The sequence below is a fragment of the Akebia trifoliata genome, chromosome 13 (genome assembly GCF_017979445.1).
Source record: "Akebia trifoliata isolate Shusen 1 chromosome 13, ASM1797944v1, whole genome shotgun sequence".
Classification (NCBI taxonomy): Eukaryota; Viridiplantae; Streptophyta; class Magnoliopsida; order Ranunculales; family Lardizabalaceae; genus Akebia; species Akebia trifoliata.
Genome location: NC_141387.1, coordinates 15045481 through 15059593, shown reverse-complemented (window position 1 = coordinate 15059593; position 14113 = coordinate 15045481).

The window sequence follows — 14113 nt, the reverse complement described above, 5'->3', positions numbered from 1 at the left end:
GGGATTAAGTTATTCTAATTCAAATTCAACTCATGTTCTACATAACTTGGCATTGGCTCACTTATCGATCAGATTGATCCTAGGCCAATCCACCCAAATTGCAGTCATAAATAAATTTGGTTTGTCAGTGTTGGAATTGCTATCTTTTTATGAAAATTGGATCTTTGATGGATGTTGATTTGGACAAATTTGGAAATGAAAAATGTAAAAGATGAGTTAGAGATTAGGGCTTGTTATTTGATGTTAAGGTTGATGAGAAATTTCCAAAGTACCCTTTAATCAAAGAAAAATGCTAAAACTAATCTTATAATGAAATAAACACTAATTAGCTACAAGAAAGAATCTAAGGAAAGAAATTACTGAAGTACTCCGCGAGCATGATTATAACAAAACTCTAAGATATTGGCTAACTCACAAGTTGGAACACAATGTCTAATAATCTGGTCGGGATAATACTTGAATAAGTTCGATTCGTCCCAAAAATATCACTTGGCTTTCAAAAGAAAACAAAGTTTCTCTTGCCTAGTCATTGAGATTTGCAATTGATCTGTAATTAGGTAGTTGATAATGTCAGTATACCACGGAATGTTAAAATTGGATATTTGTATAAGTTTCTCATCAAGAAAGGATTCAATAATGGGTAAAGATTTCTCAGACGACTCAATAACAATCCTACATAGGTGGTCAGCTACGACATTTTTTACACCATTTTTTTCATAGATTTCGAGATCAAACTCTTATAAGAGTAGAATCCAACGGATTAACCTTATTTTAGTATACTTTTTAGACAGAAGGTACTTTAAAGCAGCATAGTCTGTGTAGACCATGACTTTCAATCCTATTAGGTAGAAGCGGAATTTATCAATGACATAGATCACTTCTAGCATTTTTTTCTTTATTGTAGAATAGTTTAGCTAAGCATTACTAAGGGTTGTACTGACGTACTAGATAACGTGAGGATGTTTATCGATTCGTTGACCCAAAATAGTGTCTATCGCATAATTCAAAGTGTCAAACATAACCTCAAATGGAACATTCTAATTTGGAGGTTAAATGATGGGTTTTAAGATTAACTTTGACTTAAGCTTGTTAAGCAAAAAGACATGACTCTGAGAAATTGAAAGTAACATCCTTGCTTAAGAGTTTATATAAAAGCTTCAAGATCTTCTCAGAATCTTTAATGAATCTATAGTAGAAACCTGCATGGCCTAGGAAGGACCTAATTTCTTTGACAACCTTACGAGGTGGTAACTTTTTAATAGAACCTATCTTCATTTTATCTACTTCAATCCCTTTTGCAGACACAATCTCGGATGTTACCATAAAATGGCATTTTTCCCAATTAAGTATTTGATTGACTTCTTTACAATGTACAAGGACCAAAGTTAAGTGATGGAGACATTCCTAAAATCTTGTTCCAAATACTAAAAAATATTGATGAACACTTCGAAAGATCTTTCTATCATGTCTAAAAATATACTCATCATACACCGCTAAAAAATAGCTGGTGCATTGCACAACCCAAAGGGCACGCTGTGATACGCAAAAGTTCTGAAGAGACAAATAAAAATTATTTTCTCCTGATCAGTATGAGCAATGGGTATTTGATTGTACCCAGAGTAACTATCCAAGAAGTAATAGATAAAATATCCTACTAGACTAGTTGATATTTGGTCAATGAAATGTAGCAAAAAAGTGATATTTGGGAGTCATTGAGTTGAGTTTCTTATAATTGATACACACTCTCCATCCGATTTGGACTCGAGTGGGAATTAATTAATTGTCTTGGTTCACTACCACTGTGATACCAAACTTCTTAGGAACAACCTAAATGAGACTCACCCAACGACTATTATAAATGAAATAGATGATACCTGCATCTAATAGTTTTATTATTTCACTTCAAACTACATCCTTCATGATAGGATTTAATCGTCTTTAAGGTTCTAAGGAATGTTTAGTGAAATCCTCTAGACGAATGTGATGCATTACCACAGATGGACTAATTCCCTTAATGTCAATTGTGGTCCAACTAATAACTTATTAACATTCTCTCAAAACTTTTAACAACTTTTCCTACTATATTACACTGAGGTAAGATCACAGACAAAGTTTGACTTTTACCAAGAAATATGTATCTCAAAGTCTCTGGAAGTACTTTGTGGCGCCCCGCCGAACACTAACACAAATCTCAAGGTCACCTCGAGGCACTAGGTAACACTCTGAAATTTCGACATGATCTCCTCTGTTTATGTTAACGTTTCACGGAACTCAAAACCTGATAAACCAATATCCAAACAAATCTTGTATATAACATATGTCAACAACATACAAGATATGGAAGAGAATAAGTTACGAACGGCATAAGGTGAGATTAGAGTGGCGTAAAATAGTAAATATACAGGATTACAAAAAATGTATCACTCTAACACAGACCTAGCACTCGGCCCCAAAAAGAACGTATACCTTCTCCTAGGACAAACAGACTCCCAGTAGAAGTAGTCATGATGCTTACCGAGTAACGGACTTTGGTCGTCGGTATGACCCATCAGATAGTCTTTGCTAGACGGCTCTACAACTGCCTATCCGGCTGCAGGCTCTAAAGCTCAAAAAAATAGGAAGTAAAGGGTGATTACCAATGGTTACCCAGTGAAAGCGCCCTCTATCCGCAAGATGCGTGGATCCGCTTTTGATTTTTGAGGTTTGGGAGTCGCCACTTAATTATTGCGGTCTAGGAACCGAACATCGACTCTAAACGGATAAAAACAACTAATCTACTTAAAAAATAACTGAGTTCGGGGATCACATTATAGAGTTGGAAGGTATTAGGCACCAATCCTGCCCAACAAAAATCGATCTCTACTAATTCCCAAATAGAACTACATTGCTGAAAAGACCTAATCAATAAAAAAAATTTACTATTTACCTTTACGAAGACAACATTCTTGTTCCCTCAGATCTGGTAGAATAGTTCTTCGTACAACAATTCTCGCTTCATTCTGTCACCGGATTCGTTTCGGATCTCCAAAATAAAGTATCTCCTTCTGAATTTTTCTAATTTTTTTATTGTTTATAGGGTGTTTTGGAAGGGTCTCTAGGTGTTTTTTGAGCTAAAGTTGGGGTATGGATGTTAGGTAAGGAGTTAGGGCTTCAAAATCAAGGTTTATGGAAGGCTAGGGAAGTTTTTTGACCTACTTTTTTTAGGATTTCTTTTTTCATAAAAAAATAGGTTGTAGGGACCCCTATTTATAGATTTTTTTAAGTGTCTTTTAGATAGAGTTAGTGTTTAATTATAATTCTTTTAGAGAGAGTTATTGTTTATTTAGAATCATTTTATATATAGTTATTATTTAATTAGAATTGTTTTAAATATAATTATTATTTAATTATGATTATTTTATATAAAGTTATTATTTAATTATGATTGTTTTAAATAGAGTTATTATTTAAATTAGAATTCTATTAAGATTTTGACTTTTAGTCTCACTTGATTGACTTTAAGATTTTGACTTTAGTCTTACTTGATTGACTTTAAGATCTTGACTTTAATCTTACTTGATTGACTTTAAGATTTTAATTAAGATTTCACTTTACATTAATTAATATTTTAATTATTAATTTTAAAATTTTTAATTATTAAAATTATAAAATTATCATTTTGACCTCGGAGAGGATTTTTTGCTTTTTAAGTCAGTTTTCAATGTTCCAGGATGTTTTGGAATTGATTTTGTATAAAGAATTCAATGGAAATGTTGATTTTTATCATTTATAAAAAATTTTGTGCGAAATGGTCGTGAACTTTATGAGGGGCATTTTCATAATTTTGTCAAATTCTGTGAAAATTGGCAAAATGATTTGGTTTCGATTTGTTATTTTATGTGTTTGAAAAGATTTTTCTAAGCGCAACGTAGGCTCTATGGATGTTTTAAGATTAGGGGTGTTTTAGTAATTTGATCATTTTTTAGTGATTTTTATCGTAAAGCTTCTTTTTGTCTAAGAAATGACGATGTCTATGTTTTTGGGATTATATTTTCCTAGCGTAGCATGGTTCCTACAGTTTTGTTAGTTTGAGATACCTCATCCAAATTTTTGAAACACATCTAGTAACAAAATAAAGTATTGGAATACACATCCATCATTGGGAACCGTTGCAATCGGGTTGACGAGTTGATTAATCAGGCGAGTGCAAAAATGAGGTGTCTACACCCAATAGGTCCACAAACAATTCCTATTAATAATCTCACTAACGTGATCGAGTAATCATACTGATACATTTTAAAATATGCAAGCTTTACAAATCAAACTACAGTTAACTGATATATATAGCCAGGGATGAGCAACTAAACAGTTTAAAATCCCACATAGCATCAGTCATCCATACTCATTCTACATTTTCATTCTTATGCAAATATAATTGACAACATTGAAATAATAGACATGTTTTTCAATTTATAATTCGAAATAAAATAACAGATACATATTACACAAATGTGGATTACTATAATTAGAGAGTTGGGATTCATGATTGGATTGCTCCCAATCGGGACATGATGTTACAACATAAATCTGACTTTTAATTCTTAATTTTGTATTCGGTCGTTGCACTTACCACACTGGTGATCATTTATCCGGCTCAGGGGAGCCGTTTGACGTGACCATAAGCAATGGGTCTTTTTTCGATGTGTTAGAACATTCGACTACTACTAGATTGTTAGTGATCACTGACCAATCATCTTTGTCTATGCCTATCAGGCATGCATGTGATTCCCAAAATAAACACTCCATTCCTATACGATCACCTTTATAATACACATTCACTGATAAAGATAGAAAGGAATGGACCCGAATTCCAGTTGTGACTCCACTCTCATACGCATCCCATGCCATGTATGAGCTTGGTGGTCCTTACCATACATCATAGGATAGTACATCACTCTGGATGATATGACGCACTATCCCTTCAGAGATTCACAGTCTCTTTAACAGCTGACAAAATAGTTATATATATTATTATATATATATATATATATTTCAAAATAAAAGAGAAATTAACAAAACAGGGTTGAGAATGAATATCCAATTCCTACCATGCAATAGTGACCCCCTGACCTAAAATAAATAACAATACTCAGCGTCTCTACGCTAACATAATTTAAATAAACATGCAACCCTGTCATTATCTCTAGATATCCCTTTACCAACCTACACACAACATACAATCTAAAATGTCATCACCCCTTGGGTGTGATTCTGACATTTTACCGATCATCCCTTTTCCATTCTACAGTGTTTTCACTTCTCGACTTTTCAAATCAAATCTTTCTTTTTCAAACTTTCAAAGTCACTTTAACCATTCGATCGACAAAACCATAAAAAAAATTTAAAGCGGAGCCTCAATGGGTACGCAAAGGCAACCTGTCAAAATTGAGAAAGCTAGTGAAAATTTGGTTAAGTGTCGAAAACTCAAATTTTCAAACTCCTCGAAATCGAAATAGATTTTTGGAAACTAAAGTCTTTAACACGATATTCGAAACCATATAATTTTTATAGTCTAATTTAAAATAACGCGAAAGATATCAACTTTTGAAATTTTGTCGAAAACTTCGAAATTTACGTTTTGTTCTTGAAACCAAAATTTAGATTTTGATCCCTTTAGATTGAATCTTGAAATCATTCCCATTGTTCCAAAATGGGGGGTAAAACCTTAATTTCATTAAAGAATTTAAAGTAAATGGAAAGTAAACATTTACTTAAATATTTTCAATGAAATAAAAGGTGGGAAATCATGTATAAGTCATAAGACATAGCCCAAGAGTCAGAAGATGTTTTAAAGACAGTTTTGTCGGTGGGACCGACAACTCCTGTCGACAGTACTGAACAATCTAGCGAATTTTGGGTTTTTCGATCATATTTCAAATTTTTTTTCTTCTATTCTTCAAACCCTTCGACCCACCCATAATTTTTAATGTTAAAACATGTTAAAATATTTCAAATCTCTATTTCTAACATGAATTTCAAATCAAGCAAAGATTTCTACAATTTGAAACAAACAACAAGTTTTCTTAAAACCTAAATGCATATTTCAAAATCTAAAGATTACTACTAAGAATTGAAATTCCCCTACTTGGTTTGTAGACGCAAAATACGATGAGCTAGCATAAGAATCAAGTTCTACGGTACGAGTGACGAGTTTGGACTGACTTGGGTGCAAAACGAACGAGTTGGTCATGAAACCCTTGAGGAATGTGTCCTTCCTTTTTTAACGATTGTGGACGACTCATCTTCTTGTAGGATGGGCCTCCAAGTGGGTAGGCTCAAACCGTCATGTTGTTTTTGGTGAGAAGTTAAGAGAAAGAAACGAATGTGAGAACGTAGAGTTCGTCGATGCCGATGTTTTTTCCTTCTTCGTCGACGATCAATACGGGCTTGATCACGATGGAGGTTGGTGAAAATGGGTTGAAACCCTAGAATAGATAAAGGGCTGATTTAGGGTTCTTTAGAGAAGAAGTGAAATAAATATCAAGTTATATTTGTTTTAAACAAGGGCTGGGGCATTTTTGACATTTCGTACTTGTTTCTATCTTTAGCGGTAACCCAACCATTCGGACTCGAAATATGACAAATGAATATTCTATTTCGAATCTTTTTTCGTTGCAGACCTATTGGTGATATTGAATTTTTATGATTCTCACTCTAACAAAATTTCACTGTCTTGGGTCCTACTTAACACGAAATTAGAGAATTTTATAATTTTCTCATCGGAACTCGAATTTGAACGTGCTTACAGGCTAAAGTATATATTTTGATCATTTGGAATCTAAAGATGAAGTCGAAATTCATTAAAAATGAAAAGACTAAAATTTGAGTACTCTACCCTAAGTCTTTTTTCTAGAATTTTATCAAAATTCACAATTAGATTTCCTCGAGATACAAATTAAAAACTCGGGGTGTTGCACAGTTTGAGTTCTAATATGGGAGGTTCAATTTGGAAATGAATGAGAGTAAAATAAGAACATGAAGATTTTCTATTTTTTGTGCCAATGCATAGAGTCTATGTAAGGAACGGATTTAAGCAAATTATTGACTTTGCTTATGAACTCTTCTATGTTAAAATCTTGACCGAAATGAGTTAAACATCTTTCTAGGGGATCAAAATACCCTAAATCTTTACACGTTTGATTGACTAGCGTATCTAACATGTTCACTTCCTCCACATCATAATTTACATCAATTCTTTGAAACTTGTGAAAGACATTTAATTTGACTTTCATATTTCCAAATGCTAAATTCATAATTTTGTTTCTACAATGAATGACTGCGTTAGAAGTTGTTAAAAATAGACGTCCTAAAATTATAGGAACATGACTATTTGAACTGATAATTGGCTCTATGTCCAAGACAACAAAGTCAACTTGAAAATAGAAATCTTTGACTTTCATTATCACATCTTCAACTATACCTTTGGGACCTTAATGGACCTATTGGCTAAGCTCAACGTGATATTGGTAGGTTTCAAAACCCCCAAACCTAGTAGTTTATAAACCAAGTAAGGTAAACGATTCACACTCGCTCCTAAGTGTAGACACCCCAATTTGCACGAATCAGTTAGGAAGATCCAAATTTCCTCGAATTGATTCCGATTTAAAACTCAAGATTTTCGGCGGACCCACATTGCTATTTTGCATCATTTTCATGCATACATGCATCATGTCATATAGTTTGCATACTCAACCTTGTCCCTAACCCACTCCAAATTCGTATTCATTCTCCATTAACCGATCCATCATCCATACCCTCACCATGGTCCGCTCCCTAACCAACCTAAGCCCAAAACCCAATGCCATTCTAAACCCAATCACCATGGTCCACTCCTAACCAACCTAAGCCCAAAACCCAATGCCATTCTAAACCCTAACCTAAATCTATTTTCTAGCCTAACCTAAGCCCAAGACAAAATCCAAATCCAAGCCCAAACACCAAGCCCACTCCAAGTCCATTCTCTCACCCCTTCACAAGATGACACATGTTGATACCTCATAAGCCTCCAACACCCAATGCATCATCTAATTGGAGAGTCAACCTTTCTTTTGTGAAAACTCAAGAATGCCCTTCTCAAAAAGTCTAGTCAAATCAAAAAGGTTATTTGATCTTTGGTAATAATCCATAAAGGTGAGAGAACTTCCCATTATGCCCTCAAAAGGTGGGAATCTTCAAGTACATACATGGAGTTCTCCCATTGGTCCATTTCAAAATTATACTTCTACCCTTGCTTTATTTGTTATTTACAAATGAACCAAGATCTACTTTTCACCTACCACTTTATCTTTACACATGTCATGCTCTCAAGCCCCCATCTCTCAACCTAAAACTCTACCAAATTCTCTACTCATCTCTCATCTCTCAACCTTCAACTCTCTCAACCCACCCTCAACTACATCCTTCAACTCTCAAGTTCTCAAGCTCAAGTTCTCTCAAGACTTCCAAAGGGTCAAGGTGGGATAGTAGTTAGCTATTTTTTTCTTTTATTTTTGCATCTTCTTCTTCTATCCCTCTCCTTTTATTTTTAGAAGCCTCTAGGATGTAATGGAGAACCCCTCCTTCATCCCGAGTAGATTGAACCTCAACCTTGGGCATGGAATGCTTGAGGCGGTTTGGTCGAAAGGATGGAGGTTGAAGCCCCTTCTAACCCATTATCATATCATGCATCATAATGTACACTATGCACACACGTCACACATGTTGGCTATGATGAAGAAATGTGTAACTCTCTTGATGGGGTTAAAACACTAAATTTTTAGCTAAACATGCATGCATTAAGGTTATAGATCTAAGAGAACTCCATTCATGGAACTTCTCTAAAATCATAAACCAACATTTCAACTCATGCAAAAGTGTATTGACTCCATAGGATGTCTTTTTCCATAAGATATCTCTTATGTCAACACCAACATCAAAACCTCTTCCAATGAGGTACATACACACTATATGCACCCACCCACTTCATGCATCTCATGCATTCTACTTGTTATTCTATTCTTTTCAAAAATGGCCAAATCTAAAGGTAACCACCTTAGGTGGAGAGAATGGGGTGCTTAACACCTTCCCCATTCTCTAACTGAATCCCCTTACTTAGATTCTAGGTAGACCATGCCTTTTCCATGATTGAGAGTCACTACAATGCCATAAAAAATGATTTTCAAAATAATTGATTCGGGTGCCCATTCACACCCATTTACAAAAAAGAATGGTGGCGACTCCAAACCACGTAGCATTGAGGTTCAAAGGTGAACATTCTCATGTCTACAACTTGGCGACTCCACTGGGGAGTTTGCGGGTTCAAACCATGACCATTTGGCCATTTTTACAAAAAAAAAATTTCAAAATGTGTTTCTAACATTGTTGTTGTTTGTGTTTTGTTTGATATTTTATCTTCTATTTCTTGGGGAATGGTTGTAATATGTTCTTTAATATTTTGTGGGTTGAATGCTTGTAAAAGGGGGTTGATACTTGTTTTTAAAATGCACTTGTGCACTTACGTTTGCATAGCCCATTACACAAACCTCCTCTACCTATAAAAGTTTAAACCCGGATGCTTAGTAGTTTCACGACTCGAGATCGCTTATTTCGAGTACGGGGACGAACACATCCAACCCAATCACCAACCTAAGACATGTGTACTTCGGTATGCATTGAGGTTTGAAGAATGGATAACCGTAAGCACCTAAGCCACCTATAGCCGCATGCATTCACTACGATTAGAGGCGTAGGACACAATTTTGGAAAAATGAGTTATCAACCCTCTCATTATTGTAATTTTTCCAATCCAAGGAGATGACTTTGTATTTTTTTTTTAGCCACGAAGGCAAGTTGTATAGGTTTTAGGCTTGTTTTTTTGTTTTATTTCTTTACATGTCCCCCTAGGTAAAGGGGGGAAATCTTTGCTCATGCTTTGCATCAAAAAAAAAAAAAAATTTCGGCAAAAATTAAGGTTCTGGTCCGTTTTTAAAGACCGGACCAGTACAAAAGTACTTCGGTCCGTTCATTAAAAACGGACCCCAAAAAAAAAAAAAAAAAAAATTTTTTTTTTGCTCATTTCGTCGTCCGTGACATTAGTCTTGACAACTTTTCTCTTGGACTTTATTTTTCTTTTGAGTTTTAAGGCTTGAAAATGATTAAATACATCGTTTTTATCATTAAACTTAGGGCCTACCACTCGTAGTTTGTATTTGATCCAAACGGAGCTCGCTTACACTCTACCTATCGAAATTGATTTCAACCCAACATGGCCCACTATCAACCTCACCCATGTCCATATCCAAATGGGTCCACAACCCATATCCACTCTCAAAATGGGTCCACGACCCATATTCGTGTCCAAATGGGTCCACGACCCGTATCCACTCTCAAATGGGTCCACGACCCATATTCGTATCCAAATGGGTCCACGACCCATATCCACTCTCAAATCAGGTCCACGACCCATACCCACTTCCAAATGCGTCCACCACTCATATCCACTCTCAAAATGGGTCCACGACCCATATTCGTATCCAAATGGGTCTACGACCCATACCTACTTCCAAATGGGTCCACCACCCATATCCACTCTCAAAATGGGTCCACGACCCATACCCACTTCCAAATGGGTCCGCCACCTATATCCACTCTCAAAATGGGTTCACGACCCATATTCGTGTCCAAATGGGTCACAACCCATATCCACTTTCGAATGGGTCCACGACCCATACCTACTTCCAATTGGGTCCACGACCCATATCCATATCCTAATAGGCTTACACCGCATATCCATTTCCAATTGGGTCCATGACCCATATCCATATCCTAACGGGTCCACGACCCATATCCACTTCCAATTAGGTCACGACCCATACCCACTGTCAGATGGGTTCACGACCTCTATCCACTTCAAGTCGAATTCCCAACCCGTACCCTATCAATCTTTCAATATCAACCATGTCCATGATCTATGGCAAACCTCCGGCTCTGTGCTGATGAACCCTCAGCTCCGTGCTGACAAACCTTTGGCTCCGTGCTGACAAACCTCCGGCTCCGTGCTGATGAACCCCCAGCTCCGTGCTGATAAACCTTCGGCTCCGTGCTGGCAAACCTCCGGCTCTGTGCTGATGAACCCTCAGCTCCGTGCTGACAAACGTTTGGCTCCGTGCTGATAAACATTCGGCTCCGTGCTGACAAACCTCCGGCTCCGTGCTGATGAACCTTCGGCTCCATGCTGACAAACCTCCGGCTCCGTGCTGATGAACCCTCAGCTCCGTGCTGACAAACCTTTGGCTCCGTGCTGATAAACATTCGGCTCCGTGCTGACAAACTTCCGGCTCCGTGCTGATGAACCCCCAGCTCCGTGCTGATAAACCTTTGGCTCCGTGCCGACAAATCCCAGCTCCGTGCTGATCAATATCTGGTTCCGTGTCGACAAACCCCAGCTCTGTGCCAAAAAAAAAAAAAATTCCAACCTCAACCAAATTCAAGGCTTTCTTAATGCAACTTTACCATTTAATCCAATCTGACCTAAATAAATTATCATGCATTTTCATTGTGTAAACGATATATTGACGCCTAACTTTTTGCCTGCAGGTGGCCAAACGACCTAGAAAAAAGTACTTACCACCCGATAATCCTCCGTACTTTCTACGCTCGCAACCTACCATGAGCACTTCAGAACAACCTCAGCAAACAACGACCGAAGTAGTAACGGATCTCGCTTCAAAGCTCGATTTGGTGGTGAAGGCACTGGAAAAACACGATAAGATTCTTGATCTGCTGATGGCCAACCCAAGTATCATCCAGGCCGTCCAACATCAAGCTTCTGGCTCAAATCAGGCCATACCCGAACAACCACAACAACAACCTCCGCAAGCACCGAATACCTTACCACCCACCATTCCTGCCAATCAAGGGCCACCGATTCACATTCACTGCAATCCACCACGACATGAAGTCATTCAAGAAGAAGAATGTGAATTCAGGGCAGCCGAGGTAAGGAGTACCACAGAGGAGAAACTCGCAAGCAAGCTCGAGGCAGTCGAGGAGAGATCCGAAGAATGAAAGGAAATGATTCTGCAAGCGGAATGAGGTTCAGAGATCTTTGCCTCTACCCAAATGCATCATTACCACCAAAGTTCAAATGTCCTGACTTCGAGAAATACAATGGCATTGGGTGCCCTATGTCCCACTTAAAACTCTATTGCGGATCTATGTGCCAGTTTGGGGACGATGACAGGTTGTTGGTCCAGCTATTTCAGAGGAGTCTAACGGGAGCGGCTCTTTCGTGGTTCTCTCAATTAGATCATTCTCGAATCAAGAGCTGGCAAGATCTAGCTACATTGTTTTCGGAAGAATATAGGTTCAATACAGATATGGGGTTAGACCGGAATGACATGGCCAAGATGACTCGGAAGCCAAAGGAAAGTGTGAAAGAATATGCCCAAAGGTGGCGAGAATCGGCTTCTAAGGTTAAACCACCTATGACTGAACAAGAGATGAACACCATATTCATCTCAACTTTGGGCCATTCATTCTATACGCATCTAGTGGGTCATACGACTGCAAGCTTCTCGTCATTGGTCCAAGTGGCGGATCGAGTTGAAGACGGTATTCGGTCAGGTCTGATCTACGACTTGTCCAGTCTAGGGGCACCAGTAGGGGGGTCTACTCAACGGAAACCGGTAGTCTTGAACAAGAAGAAAGAAGAGGCACAAGTTAACAATGTACAACCTGTTCAACCTTTTTTCATCTCAAACCAGAGGCCGCCAATACCTCAGGTCCCTTTCAAGGTGAACCCACCCCAAGCTGCACCGGCTCCACCAGTATTTCAGTTTGGTCAAAATCTAGTATTTGGTCAGAACCCACAGTTCGCCCAGAATCATCAAACCGAGCAGCGTAGACCCAATAGGGTCCCTCGAGTCTTCACTCGTCTGCCTATGACTCTATCCGAACTACTCCCAGCACTACTCAGGGGAGAATATCTTACTAAGAGGCAGCCAAACCCAGAGGCGGTAAAGGGACCAGGGTACAATCCCAATCAATTCTGCGAATTTCACATGGGGGCACCAGGGCATGCCACTGACCAATGTTGGCAACTCAAGCACCAAGTCCAGAATCTAATCGACAGGAAAACAATCATCTTGGATGGTCCGGCAACCCAAGCACCTCAGCAGAATATCAATCAGAACCCGCTACCGACGCATAATGGGGGAGGTAATGGGCCGACAGTCAATGCCATAGAGAGGGATGAACCAAGCTTCAACCCTTCAATTTTGATAGCACCCATTGGCTCTAAGGTTAGAGTCAATTTGAAAAAGAACCAACGTCATCAAGCATCAATGCATTACCACAAGACACAACAAACCAGTTATCATCCCAACTCCCAGTCAGAATGGCCAATCTCTCCATTCATTCCAACTCCCAAACCTCAATTCTTCACGACCACCTCTCATTATACCCTACACATCACCAATCTCAAGCTCTACCGCTCGTCCACCTCTCATTATACCTTGCACCATACCAACGTCAGGCCCTTCTTCCCGACCACCTCTTGTCATACCCTACACTGCACCGACCCCTCAAACTTCAAGCTTTTCCTCCCGACCACCCCTCATCCTATCTTATACCAACCCACAAACCCCAAACACCACTACATCAACCGTCAAACCCAGTCCGCCACCTCTTATCCTCCATGTAAAGCCAGACCCTCAACCCATGACCATCATGTCCCCTAAATCCTTCCCATACCGCTCCAGCCAAACCGTCCCATGGAGTTACGAGACGTTGATCGTAACATCTGCAGGGATTGAGAAATCGAAAGAGGCCATGGTAACAGACATTGGTCATATGACCAGATCAGGAAGATGCTACAAAGTAACAGAAAAAGAACAAAAAAGGCAGAACGAAGAAGATGATAGAAGAAAAGAAAAAGGGAAAGGAAAGTTAGTAGAGGAGGAACAAACACTTCAAGGGGAACCAGAGAAGAAGAAGAGCAGGGTAACTGACAAGGAAGCAACGGACCTCCTCAAGCTCATTCGAAAAAGAGTGAGTACAACATAGTAGAGCAGTTGAACAGAATGCCAGCTCAAAT